General features: G+C 31.5%; 1 long non-coding RNA gene across 15 annotated transcripts in view; it reads right to left on the bottom strand.

Moving 5' to 3' along the window:
- Positions 1-404: 404 nt before the first annotated feature.
- The window catches only part of LOC126734600 (uncharacterized), a 52,831-nt gene continuing 30,857 nt past the window's right edge, over positions 405-22,378 (bottom strand). For all 15 annotated transcript variants that reach the window (XR_007660104.1, XR_007660098.1, XR_007660097.1 and 12 more), the window contains 7 exons: positions 14,948-15,118; positions 12,383-12,553; positions 8,963-10,159; positions 7,937-8,107; positions 5,543-5,713; positions 2,294-2,806; positions 405-1,267 (listed from right to left, as the gene is read on the bottom strand). This is a non-coding gene — a long non-coding RNA (uncharacterized LOC126734600). The remainder of the gene's footprint in view (positions 1,268-2,293; positions 2,807-5,542; positions 5,714-7,936; positions 8,108-8,962; positions 10,160-12,382; positions 12,554-14,947; positions 15,119-22,378) is intronic.

Here is a 22,378-nt window from a genome sequence, read left to right as displayed (position 1 = left end):
TTTCATTCCCATCCTCTTCTAATTCTCACACTGAGATAAGGATATATAAATGAGATTACGATTTTTCCACCTATTTTCTATATCATCGTTTCATTTTCTAAATAGTGTTTGTATCGGCTGGAATTAGTGTTTTTCTCGCGTAATGTGTCTAATTATACCCGAAAAACATCATTTCATTCCCATCCTCTTCTAATTCTCAGACTCAGATAAGGATATATAAATGAGATTACGATTTTTCCATCTATTTTCTATATCATCGTTTCATTTTCTAAATAGTGTTTGGATCGGCTGGAATTAGTGTTTTTCTCGCGTAATGTGTCTAATTATACCCTAAAAACATCATTTCATTCCCATCTTCTTCTAATTCTCAGAAAGAGATAAGGATATATAAATGAGATTTCCATTTTTCCACCTATTTTCTATATCATCGTTTCATTTTCTAAATAGTGTTTGGATCGGCTGGAATTAGTGTTTTTCTCGCGTAATGTGTCTAATTATACCCTAAAAACATCATTTCATTCCCATCTTCTTCTAATTCTCAGACTGAGATAAGGATATATAAATGAGATTTCCATTTTTCCACCTATTTTCTATATCATCGTTTCATTTTCTAAATAGTGTTTGTATTGGCTGGAATTAGTGTTTTTCTCGCGTAATGTGTCTAATTATACCCGAAAAACATCATTTCATTCCCATCCTCTTCTAATTCTCAGACTGAGATAAGGATATATAAATGAGATTACGATTTTTCCATCTATTTTCTATATCATCGTTTCATTTTCTAAATAGTGTTTGTATCGGCTGGAATTAGTGTTTTTCTCGCGTAATGTGTCTAATTATACCCGAAAAACATCATTTCATTCCCATCCTCTTCTAATTCTCAGACTGAGATAAGGATATATAAATGAGATTACGATTTTTCCACCTATTTTCTATATCATCGTTTCATTTTCTAAATAGTGTTTGGATAAGCTGGAATTAATGTTTTTCTCTCGTAATGTGTCTAATTATACCCGAAAAACATCATTTCATTCCCATCCTCTTCTAATTCTCAGACTGAGATAAGGATATATAAATGAGATTTCGATTTTTCCACCTATTTTCTATATCATCGTTTCATTTTCTAAGTAGTGTTTCTATCGGCTGGAATTAGTGTTTTTCTCGCGTAATGTGTCTAATTATACTCGAAAAACATCATTTCATTCCCATCCTCTTCTAATTCTCAGACTGAGATAAGGATATATAAATGAGATTTCGATTTTTCCACCTATTTTCTATATCATCGTTTCATTTTCTAAATAGTGGTTGGATAGGCTGGAATTAGTGTTTTTCTCGCGTAATGTGTCTAATTATACCCGAAAAACATCATTTCATTCCCATCCTCTTCTAATTCTCAGACTGAGATAAGGATATATAAATGAAATTTCGATTTTTCCACCTATTTTCTATATCATCGTTTCATTTTCTAAATAGTGTTTGGATAGGCTGGAATTAGTGTTTTTCTCGCGTAATGTGTCTAATTATACCCGAAAAACATCATTTCATTCCCATCCTCTTCTAATTCTCAGACTGAGATAAGGATATATAAATGAGATTTCGATTTTTCCACCTATTTTCTATATCATCGTTTCATTTTCTAAATAGTGTTTGTATCGGCTGGAATTAGTGTTTTTCTCGCGTAATGTGTCTAATTATACCCGAAAAACATCATTTCATTCCCATCCTCTTCTAATTCTCAGACTGAGATAAGGATATATAAATGAGATTACGATTTTTCCACCTATTTTCTATATCATCGTTTCATTTTCTAAATAGTGTTTGGATAAGCTGGAATTAATGTTTTTCTCTCGTAATGTGTCTAATTATACCCGAAAAACATCATTTCATTCCCATCCTCTTCTAATTCTCAGACTGAGATAAGGATATATAAATGAGATTTCGATTTTTCCACCTATTTTCTATATCATCGTTTCATTTTCTAAATAGTGGTTGGATAGGCTGGAATTAGTGTTTTTCTCGCGTAATGTGTCTAATTATACCCGAAAAACATCATTTCATTCCCATCCTCTTCTAATTCTCAGACTGAGATAAGGATATATAAATGAAATTTCGATTTTTCCACCTATTTTCTATATCATCGTTTCATTTTCTAAATAGTGTTTGGATAGGCTGGAATTAGTGTTTTTCTCGCGTAATGTGTCTAATTATACCCGAAAAACATCATTTCATTCCCATCCTCTTCTAATTCTCAGACTGAGATAAGGATATATAAATGAGATTTCGATTTTTCCACCTATTTTCTATATCATCGTTTCATTTTCTAAATAGTGTTTGTATCGGCTGGAATTAGTGTTTTTCTCGCGTAATGTGTCTAATTATACCCGAAAAACATCATTTCATTCCCATCCTCTTCTAATCCTCAGACTGAGATAAGGATATATAAATGAGATTACGATTTTTCCACCTATTTTCTATATCATCGTTTCATTTTCTAAATAGTGTTTGGATAAGCTGGAATTAATGTTTTTCTCTCGTAATGTGTCTAATTATACCCGAAAAACATCATTTCATTCCCATCCTCTTCTAATTCTCAGACTGAGATAAGGATATATAAATGAGATTTCGATTTTTCCACCTATTTTCTATATCATCGTTTCATTTTCTAAGTAGTGTTTCTATCGGCTGGAATTAGTGTTTTTCTCGCGTAATGTGTCTAATTATACTCGAAAAACATCATTTCATTCCCATCCTCTTCTAATTCTCAGACTGAGATAAGGATATATAAATGAGATTTCGATTTTTCCACCTATTTTCTATATCATCGTTTCATTTTCTAAGTAGTGTTTCTATCGGCTGGAATTAGTGTTTTTCTCGCGTAATGTGTCTAATTATACCCGAAAAACATCATTTCATTCCCATCATCTTCTAATTCTCAGACTGAGATAAGGATATATAAATGAGATTTCGATTTTTCCACCTATTTTCTATATCATCGTTTCATTTTCTAAATAGTGTTTGGATAGGCTGGAATTAGTGTTTTTCTCGCGTAATGTGTCTAATTATACCCGAAAAACATCATTTCATTCCCATCATCTTCTAATTCTCAGACTGAGATAAGGATATATAAATGAGATTTCCATTTTTCCACCTATTTTCTATATCATCGTTTCATTTTCTAAACAGTGTTTGTATCGGCTGGAATTAGTGTTTTTCTCCCGTAATGTGTCTAATTATACCCGAAAAATATCATTTCATTCCCATCCTCTTCTAATTCTCAGACTGAGATAAGGATTTATAAATGAGATTTCGATTTTTCCACCTATTTTCTATATCATCGTTTCATTTTCTAAATAGTGTTTGTATCGGCTGGAATTAGTGTTTTTCTCCCGTAATGTGTCTAATTATACCCGAAAAATATCATTTCATTCCCATCCTCTTTTAATTCTCAGACTGAGATAAGGATATATAAATGAGATTTCGATTTTTCCACCTATTTTCTATATCATCGTTTCATTTTCTAAATAGTGTTTGTATCGGCTGGAATTAGTGTTTTTCTTGCGTAATGTGTCTAATTATACCCGAAAAACATCATTTCATTCCCATCCTCTTCTAATTCTCAGACTGAGATAAGGATATATAAATGAGATTTCGATTTTTCCACCTAATTTCTATATCATCGTTTCATTTTCTAAATAGTGTTTGTATCGGCTGGAATTAGTGTTTTTCTCGCGTAATGTGTCTAATTATATCCGAAAAACATCATTTCATTCCCATCCTCTTCTAATTCTCAGACTGAGATAAGGATATATAAATGAGATTACGATTTTTCCATGTATTTTCTATATCATCGTTTCATTTTCTAAATAGTGTTTGTATCGGCTTGAATTAGTGTTTTTCTCCCGTAATGTGTCTAATTATACCCGAAAAACATCATTTCATTCCTATCCTCTTCTAATTCTGAGACTGAGATAAGGATATATAAATGAGATTTCGATTTTTCCACCTATTTTCTATATCATCGTTTCATTTTCTAAATAGTGTTTGTATCGGCTGGAATTAGTGTTTTTCTCCCGTAATGTGTCTAATTATACCCGAAAAACATCATTTCATTCCCATCCTCTTCTAATTCTCACACTGAGATAAGGATATATAAATGAGATTACGATTTTTCCACCTATTTTCTATATCATCGTTTCATTTTCTAAATAGTGTTTGTATCGGCTGGAATTAGTGTTTTTCTCGCGTAATGTGTCTAATTATACCCGAAAAACATCATTTCATTCCCATCCTCTTCTAATTCTCAGACTCAGATAAGGATATATAAATGAGATTACGATTTTTCCATCTATTTTCTATATCATCGTTTCATTTTCTAAATAGTGTTTGGATAGGCTGGAATAAGTGTTTTTCTCCCGTAATGTGTCTAATTATACCCGAAAAACATCATTTCATTCCCATCATCTTCTAATTCTCAGACTGAGATAAGGATATATAAATGAGATTTCCATTTTTCCACCTATTTTATATATCATCGTTTCATTTTCTAAGTAGTGTTTCTATCGTCTGGAATTAGTGTTTTTCTCGCGTAATGTGTCTAATTATACCCGAAAAACATCATTTCATTCCCATCATCTTCTAATTCTCAGACTGAGATAAGGATATATAAATGAGATTTCAATTTTTCCACCTATTTTCTATATCATCGTTTCATTTTCTAAATAGTGTTTGGATCGGCTGGAATTAGTGTTTTTCTCGCGTAATGTGTCTAATTATACCCTAAAAACATCATTTCATTCCCATCTTCTTCTAATTCTCAGAAAGAGATAAGGATATATAAATGAGATTTCCATTTTTCCACCTATTTTCTATATCATCGTTTCATTTTCTAAATAGTGTTTGGATCGGCTGGAATTAGTGTTTTTCTCGCGTAATGTGTCTAATTATACCCTAAAAACATCATTTCATTCCCATCTTCTTCTAATTCTCAGACTGAGATAAGGATATATAAATGAGATTTCCATTTTTCCACCTATTTTCTATATCATCGTTTCATTTTCTAAATAGTGTTTGTATTGGCTGGAATTAGTGTTTTTCTCGCGTAATGTGTCTAATTATACCCGAAAAACATCATTTCATTCCCATCCTCTTCTAATTCTCAGACTGAGATAAGGATATATAAATGAGATTACGATTTTTCCATCTATTTTCTATATCATCGTTTCATTTTCTAAATAGTGTTTGTATCGGCTGGAATTAGTGTTTTTCTCGCGTAATGTGTCTAATTATACCCGAAAAACATCATTTCATTCCCATCCTCTTCTAATTCTCAGACTGAGATAAGGATATATAAATGAGATTACGATTTTTCCACCTATTTTCTATATCATCGTTTCATTTTCTAAATAGTGTTTGGATAAGCTGGAATTAATGTTTTTCTCTCGTAATGTGTCTAATTATACCCGAAAAACATCATTTCATTCCCATCCTCTTCTAATTCTCAGACTGAGATAAGGATATATAAATGAGATTTCGATTTTTCCACCTATTTTCTATATCATCGTTTCATTTTCTAAGTAGTGTTTCTATCGGCTGGAATTAGTGTTTTTCTCGCGTAATGTGTCTAATTATACTCGAAAAACATCATTTCATTCCCATCCTCTTCTAATTCTCAGACTGAGATAAGGATATATAAATGAGATTTCGATTTTTCCACCTATTTTCTATATCATCGTTTCATTTTCTAAGTAGTGTTTCTATCGGCTGGAATTAGTGTTTTTCTCGCGTAATGTGTCTAATTATACCCGAAAAACATCATTTCATTCCCATCATCTTCTAATTCTCAGACTGAGATAAGGATATATAAATGAGATTTCGATTTTTCCACCTATTTTCTATATCATCGTTTCATTTTCTAAATAGTGTTTGGATAGGCTGGAATTAGTGTTTTTCTCGCGTAATGTGTCTAATTATACCCTAAAAACATCATTTCATTCCCATCTTCTTCTAATTCTCAGAAAGAGATAAGGATATATAAATGAGATTTCCATTTTTCCACCTATTTTCTATATCATCGTTTCATTTTCTAAATAGTGTTTGGATCGGCTGGAATTAGTGTTTTTCTCGCGTAATGTGTCTAATTATACCCTAAAAACATCATTTCATTCCCATCTTCTTCTAATTCTCAGACTGAGATAAGGATATATAAATGAGATTTCCATTTTTCCACCTATTTTCTATATCATCGTTTCATTTTCTAAATAGTGTTTGTATTGGCTGGAATTAGTGTTTTTCTCGCGTAATGTGTCTAATTATACCCGAAAAACATCATTTCATTCCCATCATCTTCTAATTCTCAGACTGAGATAAGGATATATAAATGAGATTTCCATTTTTCCACCTATTTTCTATATCATCGTTTCATTTTCTAAACAGTGTTTGTATCGGCTGGAATTAGTGTTTTTCTCCCGTAATGTGTCTAATTATACCCGAAAAATATCATTTCAATCCCATCCTCTTCTAATTCTCAGACTGAGATAAGGATATATAAATGAGATTTCCATTTTTCCACCTATTTTCTATATCATCGTTTCATTTTCTAAACAGTGTTTGTATCGGCTGGAATTAGTGTTTTTCTCCCGTAATGTGTCTAATTATACCCGAAAAATATCATTTCATTCCCATCCTCTTTTAATTCTCAGACTGAGATAAGGATATATAAATGAGATTTCGATTTTTCCACCTATTTTCTATATCATCGTTTCATTTTCTAAATAGTGTTTGTATCGGCTGGAATTAGTGTTTTTCTCGCGTAATGTGTCTAATTATATCCGAAAAACATCATTTCATTCCCATCTTCTTCTAATTCTCAGACTGAGATAAGGATATATAAATGAGATTTCCATTTTTCCACCTATTTTCTATATCATCGTTTCATTTTCTAAATAGTGTTTGTATCGGCTGGAATTAGTGTTTTTCTCGCGTAATGTGTCTAATTATATCCGAAAAACATCATTTCATTCCCATCTTCTTCTAATTCTCAGACTGAGATAAGGATATATAAATGAGATTTCCATTTTTCCACCTATTTTCTATATCATCGTTTCATTTTCTAAATAGTGTTTGTATCGGCTGGAATTAGTGTTTTTCTCGCGTAATGTGTCTAATTATACCCGAAAAACATCATTTCATTCCCATCTTCTTCTAATTCTCAGACTGAGATAAGGATATATAAATGAGATTTCCATTTTTCCACCTATTTTCTATATCATCGTTTCATTTTCTAAATAGTGTTTGTATCGGCTGGAATTAGTGTTTTTCTCGCGTAATGTGTCTAATTATACCCTAAAAACATCATTTCATTCCCATCTTCTTCTAATTCTCAGACTGAGATAAGGATATATAAATGAGATTTCCATTTTTCCACCTATTTTCTATATCATCGTTTCATTTTCTAAATAGTGTTTGTATTGGCTGGAATTAGTGTTTTTCTCGCGTAATGTGTCTAATTATACCCGAAAAACATCATTTCATTCCCATCCTCTTCTAATTCTCAGACTGAGATAAGGATATATAAATGAGATTACGATTTTTCCATCTATTTTCTATATCATCGTTTCATTTTCTAAATAGTGTTTGTATCGGCTGGAATTAGTGTTTTTCTCGCGTAATGTGTCTAATTATACCCGAAAAACATCATTTCATTCCCATCCTCTTCTAATTCTCAGACTGAGATAAGGATATATAAATGAGATTACGATTTTTCCACCTATTTTCTATATCATCGTTTCATTTTCTAAATAGTGTTTGGATAAGCTGGAATTAATGTTTTTCTCTCGTAATGTGTCTAATTATACCCGAAAAACATCATTTCATTCCCATCCTCTTCTAATTCTCAGACTGAGATAAGGATATATAAATGAGATTTCGATTTTTCCACCTATTTTCTATATCATCGTTTCATTTTCTAAGTAGTGTTTCTATCGGCTGGAATTAGTGTTTTTCTCGCGTAATGTGTCTAATTATACTCGAAAAACATCATTTCATTCCCATCCTCTTCTAATTCTCAGACTGAGATAAGGATATATAAATGAGATTTCGATTTTTCCACCTATTTTCTATATCATCGTTTCATTTTCTAAGTAGTGTTTCTATCGGCTGGAATTAGTGTTTTTCTCGCGTAATGTGTCTAATTATACCCGAAAAACATCATTTCATTCCCATCATCTTCTAATTCTCAGACTGAGATAAGGATATATAAATGAGATTTCGATTTTTCCACCTATTTTCTATATCATCGTTTCATTTTCTAAATAGTGTTTGGATAGGCTGGAATTAGTGTTTTTCTCGCGTAATGTGTCTAATTATACCCGAAAAACATCATTTCATTCCCATCATCTTCTAATTCTCAGACTGAGATAAGGATATATAAATGAGATTTCCATTTTTCCACCTATTTTCTATATCATCGTTTCATTTTCTAAACAGTGTTTGTATCGGCTGGAATTAGTGTTTTTCTCCCGTAATGTGTCTAATTATACCCGAAAAATATCATTTCATTCCCATCCTCTTCTAATTCTCAGACTGAGATAAGGATATATAAATGAGATTTCGATTTTTCCACCTATTTTCTATATCATCGTTTCATTTTCTAAATAGTGTTTGGATAGGCTGGAATTAGTGTTTTTCTCGCGTAATGTGTCTAATTATACCCGAAAAACATCATTTCATTCCCATCCTCTTCTAATTCTCAGACTGAGATAAGGATATATAAATGAGATTACGATTTTTCCACCTATTTTCTATATCATCGTTTCATTTTCTAAATAGTGTTTGGATAAGCTGGAATTAATGTTTTTCTCTCGTAATGTGTCTAATTATACCCGAAAAACATCATTTCATTCCCATCCTCTTCTAATTCTCAGACTGAGATAAGGATATATAAATGAGATTTCGATTTTTCCACCTATTTTCTATATCATCGTTTCATTTTCTAAGTAGTGTTTCTATCGGCTGGAATTAGTGTTTTTCTCGCGTAATGTGTCTAATTATACTCGAAAAACATCATTTCATTCCCATCCTCTTCTAATTCTCAGACTGAGATAAGGATATATAAATGAGATTTCGATTTTTCCACCTATTTTCTATATCATCGTTTCATTTTCTAAGTAGTGTTTCTATCGGCTGGAATTAGTGTTTTTCTCGCGTAATGTGTCTAATTATACCCGAAAAACATCATTTCATTCCCATCATCTTCTAATTCTCAGACTGAGATAAGGATATATAAATGAGATTTCGATTTTTCCACCTATTTTCTATATCATCGTTTCATTTTCTAAATAGTGTTTGGATAGGCTGGAATTAGTGTTTTTCTCGCGTAATGTGTCTAATTATACCCGAAAAACATCATTTCATTCCCATCATCTTCTAATTCTCAGACTGAGATAAGGATATATAAATGAGATTTCGATTTTTCCACCTATTTTCTATATCATCGTTTCATTTTCTAAATAGTGTTTGTATCGGCTGGAATTAGTGTTTTTCTCCCGTAATGTGTCTAATTATACCCGAAAAATATCATTTCATTCCCATCCTCTTTTAATTCTCAGACTGAGATAAGGATATATAAATGAGATTTCGATTTTTCCACCTATTTTCTATATCATCGTTTCATTTTCTAAATAGTGTTTGTATCGGCTGGAATTAGTGTTTTTCTTGCGTAATGTGTCTAATTATACCCGAAAAACATCATTTCATTCCCATCCTCTTCTAATTCTCAGACTGAGATAAGGATATATAAATGAGATTTCGATTTTTCCACCTAATTTCTATATCATCGTTTCATTTTCTAAATAGTGTTTGTATCGGCTGGAATTAGTGTTTTTCTCCCGTAATGTGTCTAATTATACCCGAAAAATATCATTTCATTCCCATCCTCTTTTAATTCTCAGACTGAGATAAGGATATATAAATGAGATTTCGATTTTTCCACCTATTTTCTATATCATCGTTTCATTTTCTAAATAGTGTTTGTATCGGCTGGAATTAGTGTTTTTCTCGCGTAATGTGTCTAATTATACTCGAAAAACATCATTTCATTCCCATCCTCTTCTAATTCTCAGACTGAGATAAGGATATATAAATGAGATTTCGATTTTTCCACCTATTTTCTATATCATCGTTTCATTTTCTAAGTAGTGTTTCTATCGGCTGGAATTAGTGTTTTTCTCGCGTAATGTGTCTAATTATACCCGAAAAACATCATTTCATTCCCATCATCTTCTAATTCTCAGACTGAGATAAGGATATATAAATGAGATTTCGATTTTTCCACCTATTTTCTATATCATCGTTTCATTTTCTAAATAGTGTTTGGATAGGCTGGAATTAGTGTTTTTCTCGCGTAATGTGTCTAATTATACCCGAAAAACATCATTTCATTCCCATCATCTTCTAATTCTCAGACTGAGATAAGGATATATAAATGAGATTTCGATTTTTCCACCTAATTTCTATATCATCGTTTCATTTTCTAAATAGTGTTTGTATCGGCTGGAATTAGTGTTTTTCTCGCGTAATGTGTCTAATTATATCCGAAAAACATCATTTCATTCCCATCCTCTTCTAATTCTCAGACTGAGATAAGGATATATAAATGAGATTACGATTTTTCCATGTATTTTCTATATCATCGTTTCATTTTCTAAATAGTGTTTGTATCGGCTTGAATTAGTGTTTTTCTCCCGTAATGTGTCTAATTATACCCGAAAAACATCATTTCATTCCTATCCTCTTCTAATTCTGAGACTGAGATAAGGATATATAAATGAGATTTCGATTTTTCCACCTATTTTCTATATCATCGTTTCATTTTCTAAATAGTGTTTGTATCGGCTGGAATTAGTGTTTTTCTCCCGTAATGTGTCTAATTATACCCGAAAAACATCATTTCATTCCCATCCTCTTCTAATTCTCACACTGAGATAAGGATATATAAATGAGATTACGATTTTTCCACCTATTTTCTATATCATCGTTTCATTTTCTAAATAGTGTTTGTATCGGCTGGAATTAGTGTTTTTCTCGCGTAATGTGTCTAATTATACCCGAAAAACATCATTTCATTCCCATCCTCTTCTAATTCTCAGACTCAGATAAGGATATATAAATGAGATTACGATTTTTCCATCTATTTTCTATATCATCGTTTCATTTTCTAAATAGTGTTTGGATAGGCTGGAATAAGTGTTTTTCTCCCGTAATGTGTCTAATTATACCCGAAAAACATCATTTCATTCCCATCATCTTCTAATTCTCAGACTGAGATAAGGATATATAAATGAGATTTCCATTTTTCCACCTATTTTATATATCATCGTTTCATTTTCTAAGTAGTGTTTCTATCGTCTGGAATTAGTGTTTTTCTCGCGTAATGTGTCTAATTATACCCGAAAAACATCATTTCATTCCCATCATCTTCTAATTCTCAGACTGAGATAAGGATATATAAATGAGATTTCGATTTTTCCACCTATTTTCTATATCATCGTTTCATTTTCTAAATAGTGTTTGGATCGGCTGGAATTAGTGTTTTTCTCGCGTAATGTGTCTAATTATACCCTAAAAACATCATTTCATTCCCATCTTCTTCTAATTCTCAGAAAGAGATAAGGATATATAAATGAGATTTCCATTTTTCCACCTATTTTCTATATCATCGTTTCATTTTCTAAATAGTGTTTGGATCGGCTGGAATTAGTGTTTTTCTCGCGTAATGTGTCTAATTATACCCTAAAAACATCATTTCATTCCCATCTTCTTCTAATTCTCAGACTGAGATAAGGATATATAAATGAGATTTCCATTTTTCCACCTATTTTCTATATCATCGTTTCATTTTCTAAATAGTGTTTGTATTGGCTGGAATTAGTGTTTTTCTCGCGTAATGTGTCTAATTATACCCGAAAAACATCATTTCATTCCCATCCTCTTCTAATTCTCAGACTGAGATAAGGATATATAAATGAGATTACGATTTTTCCATCTATTTTCTATATCATCGTTTCATTTTCTAAATAGTGTTTGTATCGGCTGGAATTAGTGTTTTTCTCGCGTAATGTGTCTAATTATACCCGAAAAACATCATTTCATTCCCATCCTCTTCTAATTCTCAGACTGAGATAAGGATATATAAATGAGATTACGATTTTTCCACCTATTTTCTATATCATCGTTTCATTTTCTAAATAGTGTTTGGATAAGCTGGAATTAATGTTTTTCTCTCGTAATGTGTCTAATTATACCCGAAAAACATCATTTCATTCCCATCCTCTTCTAATTCTCAGACTGAGATAAGGATATATAAATGAGATTTCGATTTTTCCACCTATTTTCTATATCATCGTTTCATTTTCTAAGTAGTGTTTCTATCGGCTGGAATTAGTGTTTTTCTCGCGTAATGTGTCTAATTATACTCGAAAAACATCATTTCATTCCCATCCTCTTCTAATTCTCAGACTGAGATAAGGATATATAAATGAGATTTCGATTTTTCCACCTATTTTCTATATCATCGTTTCATTTTCTAAGTAGTGTTTCTATCGGCTGGAATTAGTGTTTTTCTCGCGTAATGTGTCTAATTATACCCGAAAAACATCATTTCATTCCCATCATCTTCTAATTCTCAGACTGAGATAAGGATATATAAATGAGATTTCGATTTTTCCACCTATTTTCTATATCATCGTTTCATTTTCTAAATAGTGTTTGGATAGGCTGGAATTAGTGTTTTTCTCGCGTAATGTGTCTAATTATACCCGAAAAACATCATTTCATTCCCATCATCTTCTAATTCTCAGACTGAGATAAGGATATATAAATGAGATTTCCATTTTTCCACCTATTTTCTATATCATCGTTTCATTTTCTAAACAGTGTTTGTATCGGCTGGAATTAGTGTTTTTCTCCCGTAATGTGTCTAATTATACCCGAAAAATATCATTTCAATCCCATCCTCTTCTAATTCTCAGACTGAGATAAGGATATATAAATGAGATTTCCATTTTTCCACCTATTTTCTATATCATCGTTTCATTTTCTAAACAGTGTTTGTATCGGCTGGAATTAGTGTTTTTCTCCCGTAATGTGTCTAATTATACCCGAAAAATATCATTTCATTCCCATCCTCTTTTAATTCTCAGACTGAGATAAGGATATATAAATGAGATTTCGATTTTTCCACCTATTTTCTATATCATCGTTTCATTTTCTAAATAGTGTTTGTATCGGCTGGAATTAGTGTTTTTCTCGCGTAATGTGTCTAATTATACCCTAAAAACATCATTTCATTCCCATCTTCTTCTAATTCTCAGACTGAGATAAGGATATATAAATGAGATTTCCATTTTTCCACCTATTTTCTATATCATCGTTTCATTTTCTAAATAGTGTTTGGATAGGCTGGAATTAGTGTTTTTCTCGCGTAATGTGTCTAATTATACCCTAAAAACATCATTTCATTCCCATCCTCTTTTAATTCTCAGACTGAGATAAGGATATATAAATGAGATTACGATTTTTCCATCTATTTTCTATATCATCGTTTCATTTTCTAAATAGTGTTTGTATCGGCTGGAATTAGTGTTTTTCTCGCGTAATGTGTCTAATTATACCCGAAAAACATCATTTCATTCCCATCCTCTTCTAATTCTCAGACTCAGATAAGGATATATAAATGAGATTACGATTTTTCCACCTATTTTCTATATCATCGTTTCATTTTCTAAATAGTGTTTGTATCGGCTGGAATTAGTGTTTTTCTCGCGTAATGTGTCTAATTATACCCGAAAAACATCATTTCATTCCCATCCTCTTCTAATTCTCAGACTGAGATAAGGATATATAAATGAGATTACGATTTTTCCATGTATTTTCTATATCATCGTTTCATTTTCTAAATAGTGTTTGTATCGGCTGGAATTAGTGTTTTTCTCCCGTAATGTGTCTAATTATACCCGAAAAACATCATTTCATTCCCATCCTCTTCTAATTCTCACACTGAGATAAGGATATATAAATGAGATTACGATTTTTCCACCTATTTTCTATATCATCGTTTCATTTTCTAAATAGTGTTTGTATCGGCTGGAATTAGTGTTTTTCTCGCGTAATGTGTCTAATTATACCCGAAAAACATCATTTCATTCCCATCCTCTTCTAATTCTCAGACTCAGATAAGGATATATAAATGAGATTACGATTTTTCCATCTATTTTCTATATCATCGTTTCATTTTCTAAATAGTGTTTGGATAGGCTGGAATAAGTGTTTTTCTCCCGTAATGTGTCTAATTATACCCGAAAAACATCATTTCATTCCCATCATCTTCTAATTCTCAGACTGAGATAAGGATATATAAATGAGATTTCCATTTTTCCACCTATTTTCTATATCATCGTTTCATTTTCTAAATAGTGTTTGTATTGGCTGGAATTAGTGTTTTTCTCGCGTAATGTGTCTAATTATACCCGAAAAACATCATTTCATTCCCATCCTCTTCTAATTCTCAGACTGAGATAAGGATATATAAATGAGATTACGATTTTTCCATCTATTTTCTATATCATCGTTTCATTTTCTAAATAGTGTTTGTATCGGCTGGAATTAGTGTTTTTCTCGCGTAATGTGTCTAATTATACCCGAAAAACATCATTTCATTCCCATCCTCTTCTAATTCTCAGACTGAGATAAGGATATATAAATGAGATTACGATTTTTCCACCTATTTTCTATATCATCGTTTCATTTTCTAAATAGTGTTTGGATAAGCTGGAATTAATGTTTTTCTCTCGTAATGTGTCTAATTATACCCGAAAAACATCATTTCATTCCCATCCTCTTCTAATTCTCAGACTGAGATAAGGATATATAAATGAGATTTCGATTTTTCCACCTATTTTCTATATCATCGTTTCATTTTCTAAGTAGTGTTTCTATCGGCTGGAATTAGTGTTTTTCTCGCGTAATGTGTCTAATTATACTCGAAAAACATCATTTCATTCCCATCCTCTTCTAATTCTCAGACTGAGATAAGGATATATAAATGAGATTTCGATTTTTCCACCTATTTTCTATATCATCGTTTCATTTTCTAAGTAGTGTTTCTATCGGCTGGAATTAGTGTTTTTCTCGCGTAATGTGTCTAATTATACCCGAAAAACATCATTTCATTCCCATCATCTTCTAATTCTCAGACTGAGATAAGGATATATAAATGAGATTTCGATTTTTCCACCTATTTTCTATATCATCGTTTCATTTTCTAAATAGTGTTTGGATAGGCTGGAATTAGTGTTTTTCTCGCGTAATGTGTCTAATTATACCCGAAAAACATCATTTCATTCCCATCATCTTCTAATTCTCAGACTGAGATAAGGATATATAAATGAGATTACGATTTTTCCATGTATTTTCTATATCATCGTTTCATTTTCTAAATAGTGTTTGTATCGGCTGGAATTAGTGTTTTTCTCCCGTAATGTGTCTAATTATACCCGAAAAACATCATTTCATTCCTATCCTCTTCTAATTCTGAGACTGAGATAAGGATATATAAATGAGATTTCGATTTTTCCACCTATTTTCTATATCATCGTTTCATTTTCTAAATAGTGTTTGTATCGGCTGGAATTAGTGTTTTTCTCGCGTAATGTGTCTAATTATACCCGAAAAACATCATTTCATTCCCATCCTCTTCTAATTCTCAGACTCAGATAAGGATATATAAATGAGATTACGATTTTTCCATCTATTTTCTATATCATCGTTTCATTTTCTAAATAGTGTTTGGATAGGCTGGAATAAGTGTTTTTCTCCCGTAATGTGTCTAATTATACCCGAAAAACATCATTTCATTCCCATCATCTTCTAATTCTCAGACTGAGATAAGGATCTATAAATGAGATTTCCATTTTTCCACCTATTTTCTATATCATCGTTTCATTTTCTAAACAGTGTTTGTATCGGCTGGAATTAGTGTTTTTCTCCCGTAATGTGTCTAATTATACCCGAAAAATATCATTTCATTCCCATCCTCTTCTAATTCTCAGACTGAGATAAGGATTTATAAATGAGATTTCGATTTTTCCACCTATTTTCTATATCATCGTTTCATTTTCTAAATAGTGTTTGTATCGGCTGGAATTAGTGTTTTTTTCCCGTAATGTGTCTAATTATACCCGAAAAATATCATTTCATTCCCATCTTTTTTTAATTCTCAGACTGAGATAAGGATATATAAATGAGATTTCGATTTTTCCACCTATTTTCTATATCATCGTTTCATTTTCTAAATAGTGTTTGTATCGGCTGGAATTAGTGTTTTTCTTGCGTAATGTGTCTAATTATACCCGAAAAACATCATTTCATTCCCATCCTCTTCTAATTCTCAGACTGAGATAAGGATATATAAATGAGATTTCGATTTTTCCACCTAATTTCTATATCATCGTTTCATTTTCTAAATAGTGTTTGTATCGGCTGGAATTAGTGTTTTTCTCGCGTAATGTGTCTAATTATACCCGAAAAACATCATTTCATTCCCATCCTCTTCTAATTCTCAGACTGAGATAAGGATATATAAATGAGATTACGATTTTTCCATGTATTTTCTATATCATCGTTTCATTTTCTAAATAGTGTTTGTATCGGCTGGAATTAGTGTTTTTCTCCCGTAATGTGTCTAATTATACCCGAAAAACATCATTTCATTCCTATCCTCTTCTAATTCTGAGACTGAGATAAGGATATATAAATGAGATTTCGATTTTTCCACCTATTTTCTATATCATCGTTTCATTTTCTAAATAGTGTTTGTATCGGCTGGAATTAGTGTTTTTCTCCCGTAATGTGTCTAATTATACCCGAAAAACATCATTTCATTCCCATCCTCTTCTAATTCTCAGACTCAGATAAGGATATATAAATGAGATTACGATTTTTCCATCTATTTTCTATATCATCGTTTCATTTTCTAAATAGTGTTTGGATAGGCTGGAATAAGTGTTTTTCTCCCGTAATGTGTCTAATTATACCCGAAAAACATCATTTCATTCCCATCATCTTCTAATTCTCAGACTGAGATAAGGATCTATAAATGAGATTTCCATTTTTCCACCTATTTTATATATCATCGTTTCATTTTCTAAGTAGTGTTTCTATCGGCTGGAATTAGTGTTTTTCTCGCGTAATGTGTCTAATTATACCCGAAAAACATCATTTCATTCCCATCATCTTCTAATTCTCAGACTGAGATAAGGATATATAAATGAGATTTCGATTTTTCCACCTATTTTCTATATCATCGTTTCATTTTCTAAATAGTGTTTGTATCGGCTGGAATTAGTGTTTTTCTTGCGTAATGTGTCTAATTATACCCGAAAAACATCATTTCATTCCCATCCTCTTCTAATTCTCAGACTGAGATAAGGATATATAAATGAGATTTCGATTTTTCCACCTAATTTCTATATCATCGTTTCATTTTCTAAATAGTGTTTGTATCGGCTGGAATTAGTGTTTTTCTCGCGTAATGTGTCTAATTATACCCGAAAAACATCATTTCATTCCCATCCTCTTCTAATTCTCAGACTGAGATAAGGATATATAAATGAGATTACGATTTTTCCATGTATTTTCTATATCATCGTTTCATTTTCTAAATAGTGTTTGTATCGGCTGGAATTAGTGTTTTTCTCCCGTAATGTGTCTAATTATACCCGAAAAACATCATTTCATTCCTATCCTCTTCTAATTCTGAGACTGAGATAAGGATATATAAATGAGATTTCGATTTTTCCACCTATTTTCTATATCATCGTTTCATTTTCTAAATAGTGTTTGTATCGGCTGGAATTAGTGTTTTTCTCCCGTAATGTGTCTAATTATACCCGAAAAACATCATTTCATTCCCATCCTCTTCTAATTCTCACACTGAGATAAGGATATATAAATGAGATTTCGATTTTTCCACCTATTTTCTATATCATCGTTTCATTTTCTAAATAGTGTTTGTATCGGCTGGAATTAGTGTTTTTCTCGCGTAATGTGTCTAATTATACCCGAAAAACATCATTTCATTCCCATCCTCTTCTAATTCTCAGACTCAGATAAGGATATATAAATGAGATTACGATTTTTCCATCTATTTTCTATATCATCGTTTCATTTTCTAAATAGTGTTTGGATAGGCTGGAATAAGTGTTTTTCTCCCGTAATGTGTCTAATTATACCCGAAAAACATCATTTCATTCCCATCATCTTCTAATTCTCAGACTGAGATAAGGATCTATAAATGAGATTTCCATTTTTCCACCTATTTTATATATCATCGTTTCATTTTCTAAGTAGTGTTTCTATCGTCTGGAATTAGTGTTTTTCTCGCGTAATGTGTCTAATTATACCCGAAAAACATCATTTCATTCCCATCATCTTCTAATTCTCAGACTGAGATAAGGATATATAAATGAGATTTCGATTTTTCCACCTATTTTCTATATCATCGTTTCATTTTCTAAATAGTGTTTGGATCGGCTGGAATTAGTGTTTTTCTCGCGTAATGTGTCTAATTATACCCGAAAAACATCATTTCATTCCCATCTTCTTCTAATTCTCAGAAAGAGATAAGGATATATAAATGAGATTTCCATTTTTCCACCTATTTTCTATATCATCGTTTCATTTTCTAAATAGTGTTTGGATCGGCTGGAATTAGTGTTTTTCTCGCGTAATGTGTCTAATTATACCCTAAAAACATCATTTCATTCCCATCTTCTTCTAATTCTCAGACTGAGATAAGGATATATAAATGAGATTTCCATTTTTCCACCTATTTTCTATATCATTGTTTCATTTTCTAAATAGTGTTTGGATCGGCTGGAATTAGTGTTTTTCTCGCGTAATGTGTCTAATTATACCCGAAAAACATCATTTCATTCCCATCCTCTTCTAATTCTCAGACTGAGATAAGGATATATAAATGAGATTTCGATTTTTCCACCTATTTTCTATATCATCGTTTCATTTTCTAAATAGTGTTTGTATCGGCTGGATTTAGTGTTTTTCTCTCGTAATATGTCTAATTATACCCTAAAAACATCATTTCATTCCCATCTTCTTCTAATTCTCAGACTGAGATAAGGATATATAAATGAGATTTCGATTTTTCCACCTATTTTCTATATCATCGTTTCATTTTCTAAATAGTGTTTGTATCGGCTGGATTTAGTGTTTTTCTCTCGTAATATGTCTAATTATACCCTAAAAACATCATTTCATCCCCATCTTCTTCTAATTCTCAGACTGAGATAAGGATATATAAATGAGATTTCCATTTTTCCACCTATTTTCTATATCATCGTTTCATTTTCTAAATAGTGTTTGGATAGGCTGGAATTAGTGTTTTTCTCGCGTAATGTGTCTAATTATACCCGAAAAACATCATTTCATTCCCATCCTCTTCTAATTCTCAGACTGAGATAAGGATATATAAATGAGATTTCCATTTTTCCACCTATTTTCTATATCATCGTTTCATTTTCTAAACAGTGTTTGTATCGGCTGGAATTAGTGTTTTTCTCGCGTAATGTCTCTAATTATACCCGAAAAACATCATTTCATTCCCATCATCTTCTAATTCTCAGACTGAGATAAGGATATATAAATGAGATTTCCATTTTTCCACCTATTTTCTATATCATCGTTTCATTTTCTAAGTAGTGTTTCTATCGTCTGGAATTAGTGTTTTTCTCGCGTAATGTGTCTAATTATATCCGAAAAACATCATTTCATTCCCATCCTTTTCTAATTCTCAGACTGAGATAAGGATATATAAATGAGATTTCCATTTTTCCACCTATTTTCTATATCATCGTTTCATTTTCTAAACAGTGTTTCTATCGGCTGGAATTAGTGTTTTTCTCGCGTAATGTGTCTAATTATACCCGAAAAACATCATTTCATTCCCATCATCTTCTAATTCTCAGACTGAGATAAGGATATATAAATGAGATTTCCATTTTTCCACCTATTTTCTATATCATCGTTTCATTTTCTAAGTAGTGTTTCTATCGTCTGGAATTAGTGTTTTTCTCGCGTAATGTGTCTAATTATATCCGAAAAACATCATTTCATTCCCATCCTCTTCTAATTCTCAGACTGAGATAAGGATATATAAATGAGATTTCCATTTTTCCACCTATTTTCTATATCATCGTTTCATTTTCTAAGTAGTGTTTCTATCGTCTGGAATTAGTGTTTTTCTCGCGTAATGTGTCTAATTATACCCGAAAAACATCATTTCATTCCCATCCTCTTCTAATTCTCAGACTGAGATAAGGATATATAAATGAGATTTCGATTTTTCCACCTATTTTCTATATCATCGTTTCATTTTCTAAATAGTGTTTGTATCGGCTGGAATTAGTGTTTTTCTCGCGTAATGTGTCTAATTATACCCTAAAAACATCATTTCATTCCCATCTTCTTCTAATTCTCAGACTGAGATAAGGATATATAAATGAGATTTCCATTTTTCCACCTATTTTCTATATCATCGTTTCATTTTCTAAATAGTGTTTGTATCGGCTGGAATTAGTGTTTTTCTCGCGTAATGTGTCTAATTATACCCGAAAAACATCATTTCATTCCCATCCTCTTCTAATTCTCAGACTGAGATAAGGATATATAAATGAGATTTCGATTTTTCCACCTATTTTCTATATCATCGTTTCATTTTCTAAATAGTGTTTGTATCGGCTGGAATTAGTGTTTTTCTCGCGTAATGTGTCTAATTATACCCGAAAAACATCATTTCATTCCCATCCTCTTCTAATTCTCAGACTGAGATAAGGATATATAAATGAGATTTCCATTTTTCCACCTATTTTCTATATCATCGTTTCATTTTCTAAACAGTGTTTGTATCGGCTGGAATTAGTGTTTTTCTCGCGTAATGTGTCTAATTATACCCGAAAAACATCATTTCATTCCCATCCTCTTCTAATTCTCAGACTGAGATAAGGATATATAAATGAGATTTCCATTTTTCCACCTATTTTCTATATCATCGTTTCATTTTCTAAACAGTGTTTCTATCGGCTGGAATTAGTGTTTTTCTCGCGTAATGTGTCTAATTATACCCGAAAAACATCATTTCATTCCCATCATCTTCTAATTCTCAGACTGAGATAAGGATATATAAATGAGATTTCGATTTTTCCACCTATTTTCTATATCATCGTTTCATTTTCTAAATAGTGTTTGGATCGGCTGGAATTAGTGTTTTTCTCGCGTAATGTGTCTAATTATACCCTAAAAACATCATTTCATTCCCATCTTCTTCTAATTCTCAGAAAGAGATAAGGATATATAAATGAGATTTCCATTTTTCCACCTATTTTCTATATCATCGTTTCATTTTCTAAATATTGTTTGGATCGGCTGGAATTAGTGTTTTTCTCGCGTAATGTGTCTAATTATACCCTAAAAACATCATTTCATTCCCATCTTCTTCTAATTCTCAGACTGAGATAAGGATATATAAATGAGATTTCCATTTTTCCACCTATTTTCTATATCATTGTTTCATTTTCTAAATAGTGTTTGGATCGGCTGGAATTAGTGTTTTTCTCGCGTAATGTGTCTAATTATACCCGAAAAACATCATTTCATTCCCATCCTCTTCTAATTCTCAGACTGAGATAAGGATATATAAATGAGATTTCGATTTTTCCACCTATTTTCTATATCATCGTTTCATTTTCTAAATAGTGTTTGTATCGGCTGGATTTAGTGTTTTTCTCTCGTAATATGTCTAATTATACCCTAAAAACATCATTTCATTCCCATCTTCTTCTAATTCTCAGACTGAGATAAGGATATATAAATAAGATTTCGATTTTTCCACCTATTTTCTATATCATCGTTTCATTTTCTAAATAGTGTTTGTATCGGCTGGATTTAGTCTTTTTCTCTCGTAATATGTCTAATTATACCCTAAAAACATCATTTCATCCCCATCTTCTTCTAATTCTCAGACTGAGATAAGGATATATAAATGAGATTTCGATTTTTCCACCTATTTTCTATATCATCGTTTCATTTTCTAAATAGTGTTTGTATCGGCTGGAATTAGTGTTTTTCTCGCGTAATGTGTCTAATTATACCCGAAAAACATAATTTCATTCCCATCCTCTTCTAATTCTCAGACTGAGATAAGGATATATAAATGAGATTTCGATTTTTCCACCTATTTTCTATATCATCGTTTCATTTTCTAAATAGTGTTTGTATCGGCTGGAATTAGTGTTTTTCTCGCGTAATGTGT

The sequence above is a fragment of the Anthonomus grandis genome, chromosome 3 (genome assembly GCF_022605725.1).
Source record: "Anthonomus grandis grandis chromosome 3, icAntGran1.3, whole genome shotgun sequence".
NCBI lineage: Eukaryota > Metazoa > Arthropoda > Insecta > Coleoptera > Curculionidae > Anthonomus > Anthonomus grandis.
This window is presented reverse-complemented; position numbering and strand designations above follow the sequence as displayed.